The 19332-nt window shown below is 45.0% G+C and overlaps 1 protein-coding gene across 2 annotated transcripts in view; it reads right to left on the reverse strand.

Annotated features, from left to right (window-relative positions):
* Positions 1-19081, reverse strand: part of HHATL (hedgehog acyltransferase like) — a 337378-nt gene extending 318297 nt beyond the window's left edge. Inside the window, exon 1 of one of the 2 annotated variants that reach the window (XM_069211017.1) lies at positions 18801-19081. The gene's annotated coding sequence lies outside the window, so the exon portion shown is untranslated. Of the gene's footprint in view, positions 1-18602; positions 18702-18800 lie in introns of those variants that run through there. The other variant, XM_069211018.1, reaches the window with a different exon arrangement.
* Between the last annotated feature and the right edge of the window lie 251 nt (positions 19082-19332).

Genomic DNA, 19332 nt, shown 5'->3' on the forward strand with positions numbered 1-19332 from the left:
TGGACATCACTTTAATGGCAAGCATGAATCTGCAAGCCTGAGAGTCCAAAGTGCTGTTGGCACTGGCTGAATCTGACCCTTAAGCAATAAGTATCAATTGGCAATGATGAAGAGAAGGTGTCTTGCCTTTTTAACCAACAGCAAGTTGCATTCAAGGGCTTTGAATTACAATTGTGAGTATGTCTCAAAACCACCTGCAGGCAAAGTGTTGTTGGCCAGAAAACCAAGAATGGATGAAGTGGTCATATGTGCCAGAAAACCACTTAACAGCTGTGATTGCTACTATTGATAGTTTTACCAACTATCTCTAAATCATCAGAACACCTTCTATACAACATTAGGTTTTCATTGTTAAACCTACCATGTTATGAAAGTTGATTTGCTTTCATTGAAACAATTGGACCACCGGCAGCTGATAATGATCTATAGCAGACCAGGACACAGTCTTTTAACAATATGGAGCTGGGAGGCAACCCCAGTTGCACACGTCCTTGTTTCTTGAATTTTACAAACTGGTACACCAAGCTAAAATCCTTAAAAACTTCAACTGATGAAAGAAAGATGTGGATTTGACCCGAGCGTGCATATTTTTCTATTGGGCTGTCGTCTTTTCACTGATCCAAGAATTTAGCTGAAAAGGCCTACTGGAATATTGCCCTGCTCCACTGCATTGTGTTCAAATGTCTCTTATCAGGAGCAAGTTACTCCCATAGTTATTTTTATTCCTTTATTTATGGTGCATGAGCTCCCAGGTTTCCTATTTTCATGTTCCATGTCCCCACACATGTAGGTCCTAATTTGTTTAGCTGTAGGAATAACCTATGTCTAACCTGAATTATGTTCTCTGCTTAACATTTACTGCATGGCAGTTAGAAATGGGGTATCTATTTGTCAGAGGTATACACCATTGTCCAATTATGGACCACATTCCTAGTCAGGGTAAATCACACACAATCCAAATTATCCTGTGCCCACCCTCTGGTAATTTGGCATTGAGCAGTCAGGCTTAACTTAGAAGGCAATCTGTAAAGTATCTGTGCAATAAATCATACAACAACACAATGAAAACACCACAAACATACACCACACGGGATTAGAAAAATAGATAATGTTCATATGAATAAAATAAGGTAAAAGCGACAAAGATTTAATAAACACAAGTTGAAATATCACTTTTGAAATGTTTAAAAGAGCCTTAATCCTTAAAAATAAACAGTTGTTTCCTTGTTAAACACAGTACCTGGTTTGCTTAAAAAATAACGACACACTGAGATGCGTGGAAAAATAAGGTGTGCTTCGGATTTTCCGGTGTGGCACAGGCGATGCTTTGTTTCTTTCCATGCTGCTAGGGGTTTGTGTTATTTTGTGGCACAGGCGATGCTTTGTTTCTTTCCATGCTGCTAGGGGTTTGGGTTATTTTCGGCATGCAGTCTTGGTTCCTCACTGCGATGCGGAGTATTTTGACACCCAGGGATGATGAAGAAAAAAATCATTAACGCGCTGGTAGTAGACACAGGTGCTGCATCGATCCTGTAGGAGATGCATCAGATTTTCTGTCCAAGGCAAGGCTTCATTGAATTTCCACTCTGGCAGTCGTGCTGCGTTGTTCTGGTCGGCTGTGCGGCAATTTCTTGGTCGCAATGGGAGGCTTTGTCAGGATTCCAGCAGGCAGTATGCCAATTTTTGACACACAAGGAGTTTCCTGAAGAGATGAAGTCTTTTTGGCCCTGAGACTTCAGAATACAGGACACAAGCTCAATCCAAGCCCTTGGTAGGCACTTTTGGGGAAGGCAGAGTCCTTCCCAGGAAAGTCAGATGCTGGCAGGGCAGCAGGGCAACAGCAGGGCAGTAGTCCTTCTCAGCAAAGCAGCCCAGATGAGTCCTTTTGGCAACCAGGCAGTTCCTCTTGACAGGATGCAGGTGTAGGTCCAAAAGTGTCTGAGTTGGTGGGGTCAGAGACCCAGTTTATAAACCAAAAAATGCCTTTGAAGTGAGAGAGACTTAAAAGATTGGTTTTGAAGTGCAGAGGTTCCCCTTTCATTGCAGTCCTGTCTGCCAGTGTCCCAGTAGGGGGTATGGCAGACAATTGTCTCAGGGCAGGCCTTTAGCCTTTGAAACGTAAGTGTCAAGCCCTCCACCCTTCCAGCCAGGAAGACCCATTCATTATGCAGATGAGTGCAGGTGTGAGTTAGTGTCCTGTGTTTGTGGTTGTCTGGGTGAAGCTCCTCCTGTCTGCCACTGTGTCCCCAACCCTGCCATCGCTGCTGCCACGAGTTCGAGGCCCTCCAACACCCGCAGGCACCCACCTGCGCCTCATCCCTGGTGTCTAGTGGTTGCCGTAAGTATTGTGTGTCTGTCCTGTAATTTGTCTGTGTGTTATTTGTGCCGTTATTCCTCTTTTTGAGCCTTTTTGTGCCTTTTCCTTTCTCTGACTCTGCTTTCTGTGCCTTTTCTGCTCTCTGGCTCCGTTTTGTGACTTTCATCTTCTTTTTTGCCTTTCTTCGTCTTTTTTGCCCATTTTTTGCCGATTTTCGGCACCTCCCGCACTCCCCGTTCCTGCTGCTGCTTCCACTGGGGCCCCGCCCCATCACCCCCACCTTTGCCCTCTGCTCCCCGCCACCCGCCTCCCAGCTGCTCCTCCCTCCCACCTCCCCTTCTTAATGGCGGCCACTGGCGAGCCAGAGGCAAGCCCGTCTGTGCCCGTCTGCCCCTGGACGGCGCCAAGCACCAGTCCCCCTGTCCCATGCGCCCTCCACTCCGCCAGATACCGCTACACCGCCAAAGAACTCCATGCACTCAACCCTGGCCTCCCCACCGCCTGCATCCAGACCACCTGCGCTCAAGCCACCAAGCACCACAACAACACCGCCCACAACAACCACCTCAGCTGCCTCCTCCTCAACAACTGTTCCGTCCACAAGCACACCGTTGAACTGTGGGACCTGCTCACATCAACCTCCCCAGACATTGCCTTCCTCACCGAAACCTGGATGAACCCCTCATCGGAACCCGACATCGCCATAGCCATCCCTGAGGGATACAAAATTAACCGAAGAGACCGCACCAACAAACCAGGAGGAGGAATCGCCATAGTCTACAGGAGCACCATCAGGATCTCAACTAACACCCACAACGCCCTAGATGCCGCAGAACACCTGCTCTTCCAGACTTAAGTCAATGCCAACACCACCCTGAGAGGAACCCTGGTCTACAGACTACTGGGCCCCCGCCCACAGTTCTGCGATGCCATCGCCGACACAATAAGCACCCACGTCCTCGTCTCCACAGACTACATGCTCCTCGGCGACCTGAATTTTCACCTGGAGAACACCGTTGACAGCAACTTCTCAGCCCTGCTCGCCAACCTCGCCAACCTCGGTCTCAAGCAGCTCATCACAACGCCCACCCACTCATCCGGCCACACACTCTACGCCATCTTCTCCACCAGCAGCCACATCACCTTCACCCACACCACCGAACTGACCACCACTGTGTCCATTTCTCTTTCCAGAAACCCTCCACCCACCACCACCAGCAACGGACCCCTTACCGCAGTTGGAACAAGATCTCCAAGGACCAACTGATCTCCACCCTCACCCACGCCCCGCCACCCAACACCAGCGACCCCAACACCGCCGCTCTCAACCTCAAACAATGGCTCAACAACTGCGCCAACACCCTCGCTCCACTTAGGAAATCTACCAACACCTGCACCACCAAGAAAGCTCCCTGGTTCACCGCTGACCTTCAGACCTACAAGCGGGAATGCCGGAAAGCAAAGAAGATCTGGCGCCAAGAACAAGCAGAGAGCAACCACACCACCCTCAAGACTGCCATCCGCAAGCATCACCAGCTCATCCGGACCACCAAAAGATCATTCTACAAAGATCGAATTGACAACAACGCACACAACAGCAAGGAGCTCTTCAGCATCATCAAGGAACTCACCAACCCCAAGTCTTGCTCAACCGACCCCCCCGCACGCAAGACCTCTGCGACTCCCTCGCCACCTTTTTTCACCGCAAGATCACGGACATCCATGGCAGTTTCGCCCCGCCGATCCCCATGACCACCACTGCCAATGCCGACCCCAACGCACCCACCCACACCAACCTCCTGAGTACCTGGACCCACACCAACGACAAGGAAACCACCAAGACCAGGAGCACCATCCACTCTGGGTCACTTGCCGACCCCTGCCCTCACCATGTCTTCAACAAAGCCAGCCAAATCATCGTTTCCCGACTCCGTACCATCATCAATAGCTCCTTCGAGACCGCCACCTTCACGTGAGCTGGAAACGCGTAGAAGTCAACGCCCTGCTCAAAAAACCCAATGCCGACCCCGAAGACCTCAAGAATTACCAACCCATCTCCCTACTCCCCTTCCCAGCGAAGGTCATCGAGAAGATAGTCAACAGCCAACTATCTCACTTCTTGGAGGGCAACAGCCTACTCGACATCTCCCAATCCGGCTTCCGCAAGAACCTCAGCACCGAGACCGCTCTCATCGCTGTTACCGACAACATCAGGAGCAGGCTCAACAAAGGTTAAACCGTGGTCCTCATCCTCCTTGACCTTTCTGCATCCTTTAACACCGTCTGTCACCACACACTTTGCACACGCCTCCACGACGCTGGAATCCGCCACAAGGCCTTGGACTGGATCACATCCTTCCTCTCCGGGAGAACTCAGAGAGTCCATCTCCCTCTGTTCCTGTCAAAAGCCACTAAGACCATCTGTGGAGTTCCCCAGGGATCCTCTCTCAGCCCCACCCTTTTCAATGTCTACATGGTGCCGCACACCAACATCGTCCGTTCCCACGGCCTTAACATCGTCTCCTACGTGGACGACACACAACTGATCCTCTCACTCACAAAGAACCCCGCCACCGCCAAGACCAACCTCCACACCGGACTTCACCCCATCGCCAACTGGATGGAGGCAAGTGGCCTCAAACTGCACTTGGTTAAGGCTGAGATCATCATTTTTGGCTCCAACAAATCAGCATGGGATGACTCCTGGTGGCCTGCCACTCTAGGGGCCGCTCCAACTCCCACCACCCACGCACGCAACCTCGGCTTCATACTGGACTCATCGCTCACTATGAACCAGCAAGTTAACGCCATCTAATCCTCATGTTTTAACACCCTCCGCATGCTTCACAAGACCTTCAGATGGATCCCCATTGAAACCAGAAGAACGTCACCCACGCCCTCATTAGCAATAGACTGACCTATGACAACCCCCTCTATGTGGGAACAATGGCCAAGCTCCAGAGAAAACTTTAGTGCATTCAGAACGCCTCAGCACGACTCATCCTTAACCTTCCTCGCCACAAACACATCTCAGCCCACCTCAGAGACCTCCACTGGCTCCCCGTCAACAAAAGGATTATCTTCAAACTCCTGATCCACGCTTACAAGGCTGTCCACAACAACGGCCCTGCCTACCTCAACAAGCGTCTCAACTTCCATGTCCCGACACGCCAGCTCCGCTCCACCAACCTCGCCCTCGCCACCGTCCACCGCATTCACTGTACCACAACCAGTGGCAGATCCTTCTCCCACCTCGCCGCCAAGATCTGGGACTCCCTCCCCGTCAACCAACGTCTGACCTATGACCTTCAGGAAGCGTCTCAAAACCTGCCTTTTTGAGAAGTAGCACCACCCCCCCCCCAGTGCCTTTAGAACCTACCACATGAGTAGCGCGCTTAACAAATAACTGATTGATTGATTGATTGGAGACAGGCTGTAAGGCACAAATGGTTTTTAAGTACAGAGAAATGCTCACTTTCTAAAAGTGGCATTTCTAAAATAGTAATACAAAATCCAACCTCACCAATAAGCAGAATTTTCTATTACCATTCAGGCCATACTAAATGTGACCCAGTTACCCCTTTCTGATCAGAATCTACCACTCAAAAAGTACATGAGGGCAGTCCTAATGCCAGTCTATGAAAGGAGAAGGCCCCACTGTAGTGGAAAACGAATTTAGGAGCTTTTCACTACCAGGACATATAAAACACATATGTACATGTCCTGCCTTTTACCTACATAGCACCCTGTCCTTTGGGTTGCCTGGGCCTACCTTAGGGATGAGTTATACGTAGAAAAAGGGGAGTTTAAGGCTTGGCAAGTACTTTTAAATGCCAAGTCGAAGTGACAGTGAAACTGCACACACAGGCCTGCCAATGGCAGGCATGGGACATGGTTAAGGGGCTACTTAGGTGGGTGGCACAATCAGTGCTGCAGGCTCACTAGTAGCATTTAATTTACAGGCCCTGGGCACATGTAGTACACTTTACAAGGGACTTATAAACAAATTAAATATGCCAATTGGGTATGAACCTATGTTTAAGGGAGAGAGCATAAGCACTTTAGCACTGATTAGCAGTGTAAAGTGCGCAGAATCCTAAAACCAGCAAAAAGAGTGTCAAAAAAGTGGAGGAAGCAGGCAAAAAGGTGGGGGATGACCACTCTAAGGCTGTCAGGTATAACAATGGCCAAAGCAGAAGGTAAATGTGAGCAGAAAAGTCCCAGAAATCGGGGAAACCTGTTGCTTTTGCAGCCTGGCCAAGTTTCCCAGAACCATGTGACTAAACTTACCTGTCTTTTTTTTGCATTTTGGGACATTAGTCTTGCTTACCCCCAATATAAAGCCATCATTATAAGACCCAGAGAGCAAATTAAAAACCTGGACTGGAGCAGCCAGTCATTTATGGACCTAGAAAACATGGCAGCTATGTTTTGCCACGTTAATTATGAGGCTACAGGTTATTTCCCTTTCTGGGAATTAAATCTTATAACTGTCGGAAACTGGCGTTCAAATACTGCCCAGAAACATTAATTCCTGCCCCAGATTCTCCGCATGCGTTTCTTCAGTAAAGGGATAGTGGGCCCCTTCATTTAAGGAGATCAATCTGAAAGATCTATTGCGAAGGTGGCAAAGATGGACATATTTTAATATTGCAGAAAGAGTACTTTATTATAATGGAGTACATAACATCACACAAATCACTGTTTTGTTCAAGAAACGAATATAGCCATCAATATAAAACTTCACAACTCTCATGCTTGCCATGTATGAGTAGCTCACCCAGTCCAGGATTTGTCTTTGCATTTTTGGGATGTGCAGTGCTGGTTTTCTTACGGACTTAGTAGTTGCTAACCTTCCTTAAACTATGTGTGGCTAGCCGCTCCAGTCTAGGTTTTCTATTTGTTTTCTGACACTTGTGGCTGTTTTATAAGGGAATAAATAAGGCTAAAAGTCCCAGAATGCAAAGTTAAAATACCTGACTTCTGAAGGTAGTCGATCTTGGTCATGGGAAGTTTAGCAGGGCTGGGCCAACAGTCCTATCTGTCCTCTTTAAGCATGTCATGCCTGACCCTTGATATTCTAGTCTCAGCAGGCTGCATGCAATGCGCCAGCGCTGCTGTTTGTCGCAGTTTGTCCTTATATTCACTCCCAGTGCTTAATTTGTGCTTGTTGTTTCCGGTGCTGAGCACCTGCACTTATTTTTGAGGGCCAGCACTTATTTTTCTGCCTCAAGCATTTACTGCGAGAAAAATACACATATGGGAAAGACGGAGAAAGAGAAAAACGAAAAAGCGTCACAATGGGAGAAAGCAGAAAGCTGCAAGAGTGAGCTTAAGGGGCAGAGAGTGCCTGTAAATGGATTGTAGAGGCCGGAGGTGGCTTCAGGATTACACTGCCTCTTTATTATGTGTTCTCACATTTAATTGCAGCAGCTGCGTGTTTAAGAGGTGGACTTTGGGTACTGACACGTTTTTATTTACAAATTAAGCAATGTTCACTCCTACACCTTCAGAAACTCACATAAGGTTAGTAGCCAAGGTGAATTAGATGCCCTTGCCTGTCATGTTACCAAATGACTCATTGTCCCTGGGACACCTCAATTTTAGTCCTAGATTTTCCTTCAATAAATCATGGCATGCTGGGAGTTGAAGTGTTGCTTCGCTTCATTGAGCTACAAAGTGTACTTACACACCTGAAAACAATTATATGGGGAAAGAAAGCATAGACTGGAAAAGGTGTGTCCCGTTAACGTAGAGTCACCTGGCAAAGCTACATACTTTTTTTTAACAATAAACTGAAAATACCCGATTATTAAACTTGGCTCTTGCCACTGTATAGCATCACACCCAGAAACCTCAGAGTGGGTGGGTATTTTCTTGGACTACAACATGAGAAACAGAATGTGTACTGTGACATACAGGAAGTTATGACACGCACGCTGCTTTTCAGGGATGTAGCTGACACGTGCAGCCGTGTGTCTTGTTTTTGCCACCCCTCTCATTATCCGATGACGGGAAGGGAGACTGACTCCACCTCTTCACATTTGAACTTCTCTATTAAAACGTCTGTGGCGTGGCTGCCAGAGCTGCTCAAGGTGGGATTGAGGAACCAGGTCCGAGTCACGCCATTAGATTAGCTCAACATAAAGTCGTTCTGCGCAAATCATTAAATCGCCCCCGTGCCTACAAAAAAGGAATGTGTCCTTGTGTAATGTAACGGGGCTCTTCTAAAGCGCCCCAAATACCTTCTGGTCGAGTTCGCGCTATATAAAACTGCAAAAAAGCACCTCGGGCATTTATACAGACATTTAGATGCATTGCATGTGAAAGCTCAAATACAGAAAACGTATTTAATATTCTATTTCTCTTTTGTAATGGCCAGCTACCTTAAGGAAACTATTCAGTACAGTACACTGTTGTCAACTTGCCTCCATTTCAAGAGGGTTGCTTTTGGACACTCCTTGGTAGTAAGGAAACAACCCCTAGAGTTCTGGGATTTGTTGGCTCGACCTTATAACAGGAAAGCCAAACTACAAATCCCAGCATGCTTTGTTAAAGTTGGCTTTTAAACCCCAAACTGGATAAAAGTAAACCTTACGCTAAGGGGTTCAGGTTGCAGCTATGCACTGGTTTGTTAGGATTTGCTATGCGTGTTATCCAAAATTGTTGTCCGTACTTGTCTCTTAACCTGTTTGATAAATGTTATCGTGCTCATGCCATGAGGCTGCATTACTTCCAGTATCCGGGTTTTGGCTAACTGTGCTAAGTACCCTGGCATAAGCGGATCAGTTTGCCGATTTTACATTTGAGCCTCGAAGTCTCATCCTTCTAGGTGCTGTTGGCTAAAAAATCAGAGCTGGCTGAATGCCATGTTTCTATGTCTTTTAGTCATCAAGGGGGTGAAGAGAGATGCTTCTGGCAATACCTGCAATAAAATGGCAAAGAAAACGTTTTTTGGTAGTTGATGCTGTTTGTGGGTGAATGACTGTGTCTAATGCACTGAAAATGGGTCTTTGATGGGTAGGTACAATTTTTTATTTTTCTGGGAGGACACTCCTATTCAAGTCTATGGCAAAGGGTTGCTATTGAGCTCACTCAATGTTGCTAGGGCAACAATTTTCTGGTTCTGGGCTCTGCTGCAAGTGATTGGGCGTGTGAATCTAATTGTTCCAAAGAAAGACACCAAGATTATATCTTTAAAACCAGAGCAGGCCTCCTAATCAAAGCAGGGGGCTGTAAGCGTGCTCTCCCGAAACATGAAGGTAGGAGGAAACTCTTATCCATGGAGTTGTTTGGTTTGTTCGGGCGCGAGAATCAGGGAAATTAACAAACCAAGAGGTAGAATTTCCAAGAGAATCCAGTTGTTTTTCTATGGAAGCACTCCTTCTCGGTTTTGACGGAGTTTGAAAGCACGGTCTACGTGCACGGTGATATCTATATGATACTGAATGTACTCATAGAGATCCAGTGACGTGAATAATGAGTACTATTGCAAAAGACGAACTGGATTGTCATGGAAATCCCCCCTCTTGTTTTGTGTATATTATGTTTGTGTATTTGTGTTTTATGTATATGCATTTTTAAATACATTAATCTTTAACGAAGGTTATTAAAGGTGTATAAATTTTTCAAACTTCTGTGGTATTTGCTTGTGTTGGATTAGATAAATTGTTGTAATTTTTGAGTGAGTGATTGCTTGCAAATTTACTTTTTCTACCTAAGGGAAAGTTTTTGTTTTCGGTTTGTAGAACCCTAGCCGCTGGTTTGATGGCTATTTTTTTATAGTTTTGATCTATGTAGCCAGCGGCCCTCGCCCCACCACACTACCTGCACAGAACAATACCACAGCAGTGCGCAGCCGTTTTAAAATCCTGCTTATTACAGTATTCAGCAAACTTAATGTAATTGGTCCTATTCTTACATTTCTTTCATATCGGTCTGGGGTTTAACTGCGCTTTCATTTCGGAAAGTAAGTTATTATGTGGCAGTCATGTAGGTTTGGTTGCTCCAGTACACCCAGTTACAGATATCCAAGTATGTCTATCATAGACTTTTTGTGAATAAAATCCAATCACTCTTGGGTATATTTTTTAATTATTTTGTTTTGTTACAAAACTGGAAAGTATCATTCCTTAAAACATCGGGTTTAACAATAGCAACCTTTGATTATATAAAAAAGTCTGTATGTATTCCCTGCTATTTGTTGAAGATTTAGTGATAGAAAAATGTCCTTTTGAGTTGACGCACAGTACTCTGTCCTCTAGAATTTGACAAGGCTGCACCTGTGTTTAGGTGAAATTAAACAGAATATTGGCCTGGATAAGTTGATTGCAGACAGCATTGCGGTTCTTCAAACACAGAAGGTTTCTTGGTAGGTGGAAACATGTCAAAAATATTACCGCAGCAGTTATACGGGAAAATGATGTTCAACTAGCCATTTAAGAAAAATCATATTGGTTTTAACTTTGAAACATATAATTCTAGCCAGGCGCGCAATGCCCATTTGGCTCAAAGGGATTCAATGTACCTGCTAAAGAGAGGTGGAGTTTTGTTTAGTGGTATATTTCAACCATCTAAGGTAGCACAGAGAGTTAATGTGCCTGCTGCAAAGAACGTGTACAGAACAGTATTTTATTTGCATAGATTAGTTGGATGTTGCTTTTGTCACGGAGATCCTTTTGTTAATATGCAGTTCACATTTCACAATGAGCTATGAACTGCCATCAAAGAACTGCAGGCAAACTGCATGGTACCGTTTAGAAAGTAACTTTTTCCCCAGTATTTGGTTATCTTAATTTTGCTAAAAAAGGGTTTCTTTGTGTAGAAATAAATTGTTAATAGAAAAGTCAACCTTACCCGCTGTTACATTCTGAATCCTAAGCTTATGCATCCTCAGAACAACCACTCTGAAAAAATGCCAGCCAGTATGGATGGCGTGAATCCTACAGCTTTTAGTCCCCTTTGTCTTGCATAACATTTTCTATACACTGATTTACACAAGTATGATTACTTGTCTCTGTAAGTGTGTAATGTAAAGTGCTCCAACACTCTACCCTGGTAAGAGAGGTGCTATAAAACAAATGAAATGGATGTGAGAGAGGGGCTTTGGAGAGATGAGTGACACTGTTAGAGGGTGATGGTGAGGGAATTACTGAAGAACACCAATAAGATTGCCACATCCTGGTGCCCTGTAAGGTCATCATTTACTTTGCTTTTAAAAATGAGGACAATTGACTATATTTTGAAAAAATGTGTTGTAGAATGCACTGTTTTTACCATTTCTTTATTTTGTAGTGTCAGCCCCGCTCGCTATGTACCCTACAGGGTCTGGTCTGACAAAATTTGCCAAGACTGCTTTGGGTTCAAGTCTGGCTCTGATGCTGTTCCGAACCTGACCTAACCTGAGTCCTTCCAGACAAAAAAAGGTACAAATGTCAAATTATATTGTATGAAGGGCTACTAGAATTATGTGATTGTGCGGTTGCAGCATTTGTTTTTTACATAACCATAGATTTACTGCATTTGCCACATAATCCTTCCTCTGCTGTATAATCTGTAGATTTTAACAAAAATAAAATGTGTTTCTATCTCAAGTGGTTCAGAGTAACTAAATATGCAGCAACATGTGTCACTGGGCTGTGGAAGACCCCTTGCAAACCTTGACTGGTCACTTATTGCTTTATTTGGGTGTTACACCTGTACTAATGAGGTGCAACTAATGCACAGACAGTGCTATGTGTAAAAATGACAAAAATATGAAGTAATAGTGTTTCACATTACACCGTATAGTTTGTCTTTTCTTGCCACATAATTCACTCAACACTGCCGCATAAATTGACCCTCCCTTGTTGCATAATTCTAGTGGCCCTAATCGTATGTAATTTAATTTATATAGCGCTCACTACCCTTGACAAGAGGGAGTAAGCGCTGTATACATGTAGTAAAAGGAGAGAACATGTTTTTCTTTTTTTAAATGGTTTTGCAGTGATTCAGTGTCCATCAGGCAGTCATAATTTTTTACCAAGAGCATATTGCATTCTAGGGCACTTCTGTTTTTGCTTCTAAAAATTCTAACTACTAGCTAAAAAGTCAGAACTTGCAAAGTGATATTGGAAATATGGGTCTGGGCAGCAGTTACTTTGTTTGGGTGGTTGATGGTAGGTGGCATCAGCATTTATTGGTGGGGTCAGGGTCTTTTAAAAGATGGGCCTGTGGGCAGTCTCTGAGCAAAATGCTCCTGGCTGCCTGTTCTGTCATAGAAAGAAGGTCCGACATGGCCCAAGCATTGATGTTGTCTGTGAGTCTGTCAGGCAGTATTGGCATCAGGGTGATGGTTTGATTATAATGCCATGTCACACCGTTACTTTAACAGCCAGGCAGTTACTCTAACAATCCAAACAAAGTCAGTGGAGGAGAGCTGCCCGTCACCTTGCTCCTCTACCTCATGATTGCAGACTAGCTCACTTTGAGTTTGGTGGAACATGTGCACCACAGTAGGGACAAACATGGCTTGCCATATTCCACTGTGACTTATGAAGGGGTGCTGACCTCACACACTTCACTGCAAAGAACCCTGTGTGTGCCTCTTGCCATGGGTATTTCTTAGCTGATCATGAAATGGACTGACAAGTGGACCCGCTTGGCACTGTGTATGGACAGCACCTGGCACTGCACCCACCAAAGCTTTCTTCTGCATCAGCTGGTTCCCACCCTGCCTTCTTCTACCCTATGCCAACTTCAGTCTGGCAAATTAGTATGCGCCTTCTGCTTAGACACAGTACAGGTACCTCCCATTGTGTGAATGTCTGCCTGAAGAGGGGATTTGGTTCCAGAAACAACAATTCACATTAACACAAGTGAGGAACACTACAAACTTGAGTGGGAATGACATATTGGTGAAAAAGCTAAACCCATCCCATTCCCCTTTAAAGCAATGAAGTAGCCTGAGGCCACAACATTTGGCATTCTCTGGCCATTTTTATTTTCCTAAAGATATATAAATAACATTTCTTGATATTGACACACTTCAAAATATTAATATTGTGTATATTAAACATCCATTTCAATAAAAGGCTAGACATACAATTTTCTGTCTGAAATTCTCAAAATCATGATTACACATTGGGCTGGCTCTTCAACCTCCATCTGCAACAAAATATGATTTGGTACCCTTAGATTTCATTTATGACCCTTACTTAGTACTCAACAAGGTGAACTCATTCACTACCTAATACCAGGAAAGTCCCCTTGGGTCAATCAGTAAGTTGGACCCTAAACCATTTCAGAGCAGCCCAAAATTGGATACCCTTGGCACCCTTAAAAGATGTATCTCGGTAACTGGACATATTTTGGTCCCCTAGTGCTAGAACATTTTCTAAATCATCCCTAGGCACTGGTAAAGAAGCACCTGTTGGCAGCCAAAATATCGTTACTGTAGCACCCAAACTGCAGCTGACTGCAGACCGTTGCTGCACTACTCCTCCATGGGATAATAATTGGAGCCAAATCCGGAACTCATCTGACCTTATAGGGGCCCTGTTTTCATAGACTTTGTTGTCTGATCTCTGGCTCCTTCTGAAAGTTTGAATTCTTACATATGATGGCAAGTACTGCCATTGGCTACCACCTCCCCACCTCACTGTCTCCTGCCTAAATGCCAGTGGCTCACACATTGAGCTTCCTTGGTTCATATTAGTTCTTTGCCTTTTGCTTTTCAGACCAGGTCCTTTTTCCATCCTATGTACTGAGGTGTATTTTTACTTTTACCACATCATCCATAGGCAGTCACCTGGACTTCAGCACAGTTTATATTTTCATACTACTCTCTGTCCCTGTAGTCACCCTCTCCAAATATCACTTCCTTTTTTCCTGCTCACAGGAATGCAAAACTGAAGTGAGTTGTACTTCTAGAGATTCTCTAGAATACCTAGAAGACATAGGTGAGTTCCTACACAAATAAAATTATTAGTTCCTGCGCATGCAGAGAAAGTAGGTCTCTGTCATACTCATATCCTGCCCTATTGAAGAGTGGAGAACATTCACGGATTGAGCCAACCTTTTTTCACAGTTTTAAATAGCACTGGAAGGTAATGGAGTGTTTTACATGAGAGGTGACATTACACAAGGTTACATTCATTTTTTAGGCATTGGCAGTTTAAGGCATTTTCCCATAATCAGGGATGGTGAGCCGACGCAAAGACAATATCCTGGTTCCTCAGTTACAAAGGTGGCAGCTCTGGCCATAACAATAAAATTGAGTCTCTGCATACATAGTCCAGAATCCCTTCACAGATACAGCAGAGTTTGTGCAAGGATGGAGCTGGGCTCCTCCAGATACAATGTTGAGTTTCTTTGCAGACAGTTTATTTTGTGCACTAAACCTGAGCAGAGTACCTTTATACGTAGAGCTGAGCCCCTACACACAGTCGTGTTGATTCATAGACTGTGTTGAGGCAGTTGACAGGCAGAGTTCAGCTCTTTCAGCATTCATTTCTGCATTGTAAAATCTGAACTTTTGTGGGGACTTAAATACCAGTCACCAGCTCCTAATCTGTGGAAGTGGTTAGTGTCAGACATAGCCAGTCTCTGAAAGGGAGTCAAGAGAAGAAAGGAGGGAAGATGAGAGTGAAAGGGAAGGGACTGAGGAAAGAAACTGTGAAAAAAGAGTGTCCAAGACAAAATAGAGAATAGTGACAGAGAAAAGAGAGAGAACATGTTAGACAATAAGGAGGGACAAAAGAGAGGAAAAAGGAATGCGACTGAGATGGTAAGAGAAGAGAAAACGTGAAACAGGAGATGGCAGAGTGAATGATGTATGAACAAGCAGTAAGAAATTATGCTAAGGCAAACTTTACTGCATTTTTGACCTATTCCCTTTGCTGTCTCCTTCACCAGAAGTATGACTGTCATCGATTGCACTGCTAGTTATGAATGTTGCAGGGGCTAAGAAACATTTAGAGTAAAATCACTTAGTTTTTTTTTCAAACTAATCACTGTGTGGAGGTGAAGCTGCTGCATATATAATATACTGTCAGTGCCTGCTACTTTCACTGTGTGGACTTCTGTCAATGGACATAACTCATGCCAGTGCCCTGCTTCTACCACCTCTCGGGGTTTGATTGCAGTAGGCAAACCCCAAATTGAGAGAATGGATGTGTGAAGCATAAAGCCTGTGAGAGTAGGTCAGCTTCAAGGATACAGGAGGAGGGATTACTTTCAGCAGCCTCAAGCTCCAGTCATAGTTCCATCAGCAGACAAAAGGTCAAACGTGTAAACACTTCCCTAGACTGGTAGCTACTCCTTCCATCTTCTTGCGAGAGATCATCAGCATCTGTTGAGGTGGAGGAACATCAGCTCCTTACTGGCAGGTGGTGCCAACTAGCCGGAGCTACAGCATTCCAGTATGAGGGGGCAGCGGGTTAACGGGCAGGCTCACAACCCTCCACATACATGGGTCTATGCTAAGGTCTTTGTCTGGTTAACCACATATCACTTATTCTAGGCCTACAGCATTGTGTACCGTGCTGTTGATGCTGACCATAACAAGATTTAATCTGCTTTGCAGACAGTGAACACTGCGAGGGTGCTGGTGCACCCTGCAGGCTACAGCATTGCCGCCAGCTCAATTACGAGCCGGAGATAATGCTGTACCCTGTTTCCCGGCAGGCCAGCAGGCGGAACCTCAGGTTTCCGCCCGCAGACCTAAGAGGAAACTCTTAATAACCCCAGCAGGGAAGTCACCGCATAGGCAGCAGTAACCCTATCGGAGTTTGACAGATGGGCTTTCCTGCCCGTCAAACTCGTAATATGGCCTTAAGTCAACAAGGGGACCTGATGGTGAATAAAGCTTGGAAAGTGACCTAAAATTGTGCATTTGAGGGAAAATCACTTAATTTATGATGATCAGATGATGTCTTAATTGCCTTAATTGAATGTAACTGTGTGTAATTCAAAGATTTAAGCCCTCACTTGATATGTGCGGTCTTGCTTCGGCTTCCATCACTTCTCATAATATGCTGCGCTCTGTTGCTCCCCAGCTAAGTCTTTTCTATAACAATTTAAACACACACATATGTATATGTGCGTGTGTTTTTACATTATAAAATTATCCCACTTACTCTGCTCTGTGAATGTGCTTTCTTTTTTAACTCTTTGTGAGTCCCCCTCATTTTGTGACATTCAGATAGAAGTCCCATATAATGCTCTTTATCGTGTCACACTTTAATTAGGGTTCATGTAAGTCTACTTGACATTTGTGGGAGCACTTTCTTGTGTTTATTGGGAGATACACATCTTGTTCCATGGACTTTTTTGTTTATGTGTGTTTAGTTGTTTTTGGTAAGATAAGACACCTTTCCAATAAGGCTTCAATGTTTTCTTTTCTGTGTCAGACATGCTCTCATACTAGCTCTGAGCCAGTGGCATAATGAAACTTAAGGGCCCCCCATGCAAAGTAGCTGTAGGAAGCCCCTCCCACCAAGACCCAGTCAAGGGCCTGCCCCTCGTTCACTGTGTTGGGGGGGTGGGGGGGCTGGAGCTTGGGCCTTTGTTATGCCTCTGTTTTGAGTATGTTTATACCCACGTTGTGTGACGTGGTAGCTCGATTAGTGCAGCTTGAAGTACCAGCCTTTTACCCCGAAGTTCAGGTCTAGTTGTGCCCCTGATTCTATCAATAAAATGTATGGCTAAGTTCGAGTCCCGGCAGATCTGACTTAGTCGTCCGTGCTTCCAAGTTGACAAAATAAGTGTCAATGTGTTGGATTTTAATAAAGTTGGTTAGTGATGCACTAAGAGGCAATTCACTATTTTATATATGATATTTAAACAGCGAATCGTATATCAATGAAAGACATGAATCAGTGCTTAATTTGTAAATAAAAACGTGCCGGTTCCCAAAGTTCTCCTTTGAAACAAGCAACAACTCCATTTAAATGTGCGAGCACAGAAAACTGAGGCAGCAAAATCCTAAAGCCATCTCGGCCTCTTTAATCCATTTACAGCCACTTCCTGCCCCATTACTTCACTCTTGCAGCTTGCTGCTTTCTACCTTTGTGATGCTTTTTTGTTTTTCTCTTCCTCTGTCTTTCACATTAGTGTATTTTGCTCACAGTAAATACCTGATACAGAAAACTAAGTGCCCGCCCTAAAAATATGTGCTGGTGCCACGCACCGTAAACCACCAGCTCAAATTAAGCAGTGACATGAATTGAACTAATTAAATGTATGAATCAGATTTTTGTAGCAGTGCAATAACCTCGGTATTTCCTCAGTCTGGTGTCGATAAAATGAGTTCCATTTAGTCGACTTATACTTACATCTATGTACCAACTAACAATGCAGTTTATGGTGGAGGCAGTTTACATGTTCAACATCAAAAGAAGGAAACGTACGCATTAGGCCAATAGAACATAAGAATACAGTTTGAATTCCATCAGCTGACTCAAATTTTATCATTCCTTATTTGATAAAATGCGATTCGGTAACATAGATGACCCTTATTCTTAGCGATCAATCCGGTCAGTGACGAACGGTATATGCGGTCATAGGCACAAGTATGGAATGTGGCTAGCTGTCTGTGAAGGCCGTGCTCCTATCACGGTAGCCTCCGTGCAGGCCAATGCAGTTATTGATCAGGCCCGGGTGGGGGCGGGGTGCTTCCAGGGGAATGCCTGGCCTCCGCTGCTGCTCCCTGAGAAAAGCTTCGTCAGCTGCCCCCCGCTGCATCTCTTTCCAATTTTAGCCCAGTAATGGCCCTGGCTGCAGCTGCAGTGCAATGTGATAGCGCAGAGCATAGACGCCTCAGCGTTCATCTGTTACCCTACTGTACACACGGAGGCGCACTGCGGGGCTGCCATTTATCTTTCTACAAACACGTATGCATAGAGTAAAATGGAAAACAAAACATATTCAGGACATGTAACTGACTGCAAGTTTATAGCCCGTATCCATTACACGGGCAATGAAATGGGCCACCAGTTTGCACATTCATTTTGCTGTCTATTTTGTGTTTCTATGTGTGGGATCGGCCGCAGAAGGTGCATGGAAAGAAACAATGCCTCTTGCATTTAAGAACCAACCCTACCCAAGCCTGGTTTGTCAACACTTGTAGCTTTTATAATAAAACCCTGCAGTGTTGTACTGTACTGCGTCAGTCACTGTACAATATAAAGCGCCTATACTGCAATTGCATCTCGTCCAGGCGCTCACATCTAACAATGACACTTCGTCGCAGATTTTCAGCAACAAATGGTTCCATATATGGGTCTCCTCATCCGAAGTCTCCTACCTCCCCAGCATTTCTCTGCATTCCTTTGCAGTCCTCCCGGAGCAAGTGGCAAGCGCACACAGTGAGTCTTTCAGCCTTGAGAGTGGCACCGAGAGCAGTGCTGCATAGAGCCAAGCTGCCTTTGCAGCGCAAGCAGCCCCCGGAACAATGCGGCGTTTCATCACTGTGCTGTGCAAGCTTTTAATTCTAGTCACTGACCTTGAAATCAGTTGCCTCGAGGAACACCGCTGTCCTCCAGCACAGGGCTCCCTAAAGGGGGAATAAAAGATGCTCTCCTTTTCAATCCTCAGTCTCCAGTTGTTCCTGTAGAAATCCAGCAGGTAAAGTTGGTGTTAAGTGCATCGATCCATCGGACGGGCCCACTCCCGGAGTAAGTTTAGGAGAGAGCCGGTGCAGGAGGCTGGAGTATATTTATTTCGGCGCAGCGCTGCGTAGGGGGCTGGGTCCGTGGCTGCCTGTCAAGCAGGCTCTTGGGCAGTACGGGGTCCGGGGAAAGTTGACATAGAGACAGGCTGTGGATCTCGGAGTCAGGGATGAGCTGTGTCCCTAGAAGGGATGGTGAGATTCGATCTCACTTTGCGTGTCGCACCCTCCAGACGTCTCAGTGCTCGTTTGGCGTGTTACCAGCCTGCGTAACACACAAGTCAACTCAATACAATCGTATACCATACCGTAGTATAACATATGTTATTTTATTATAGCATAGGATATTACTGTGCTATATCATCAC

Source organism: Pleurodeles waltl, chromosome 10, assembly GCF_031143425.1.
Source record: "Pleurodeles waltl isolate 20211129_DDA chromosome 10, aPleWal1.hap1.20221129, whole genome shotgun sequence".
Classification (NCBI taxonomy): Eukaryota; Metazoa; Chordata; class Amphibia; order Caudata; family Salamandridae; genus Pleurodeles; species Pleurodeles waltl.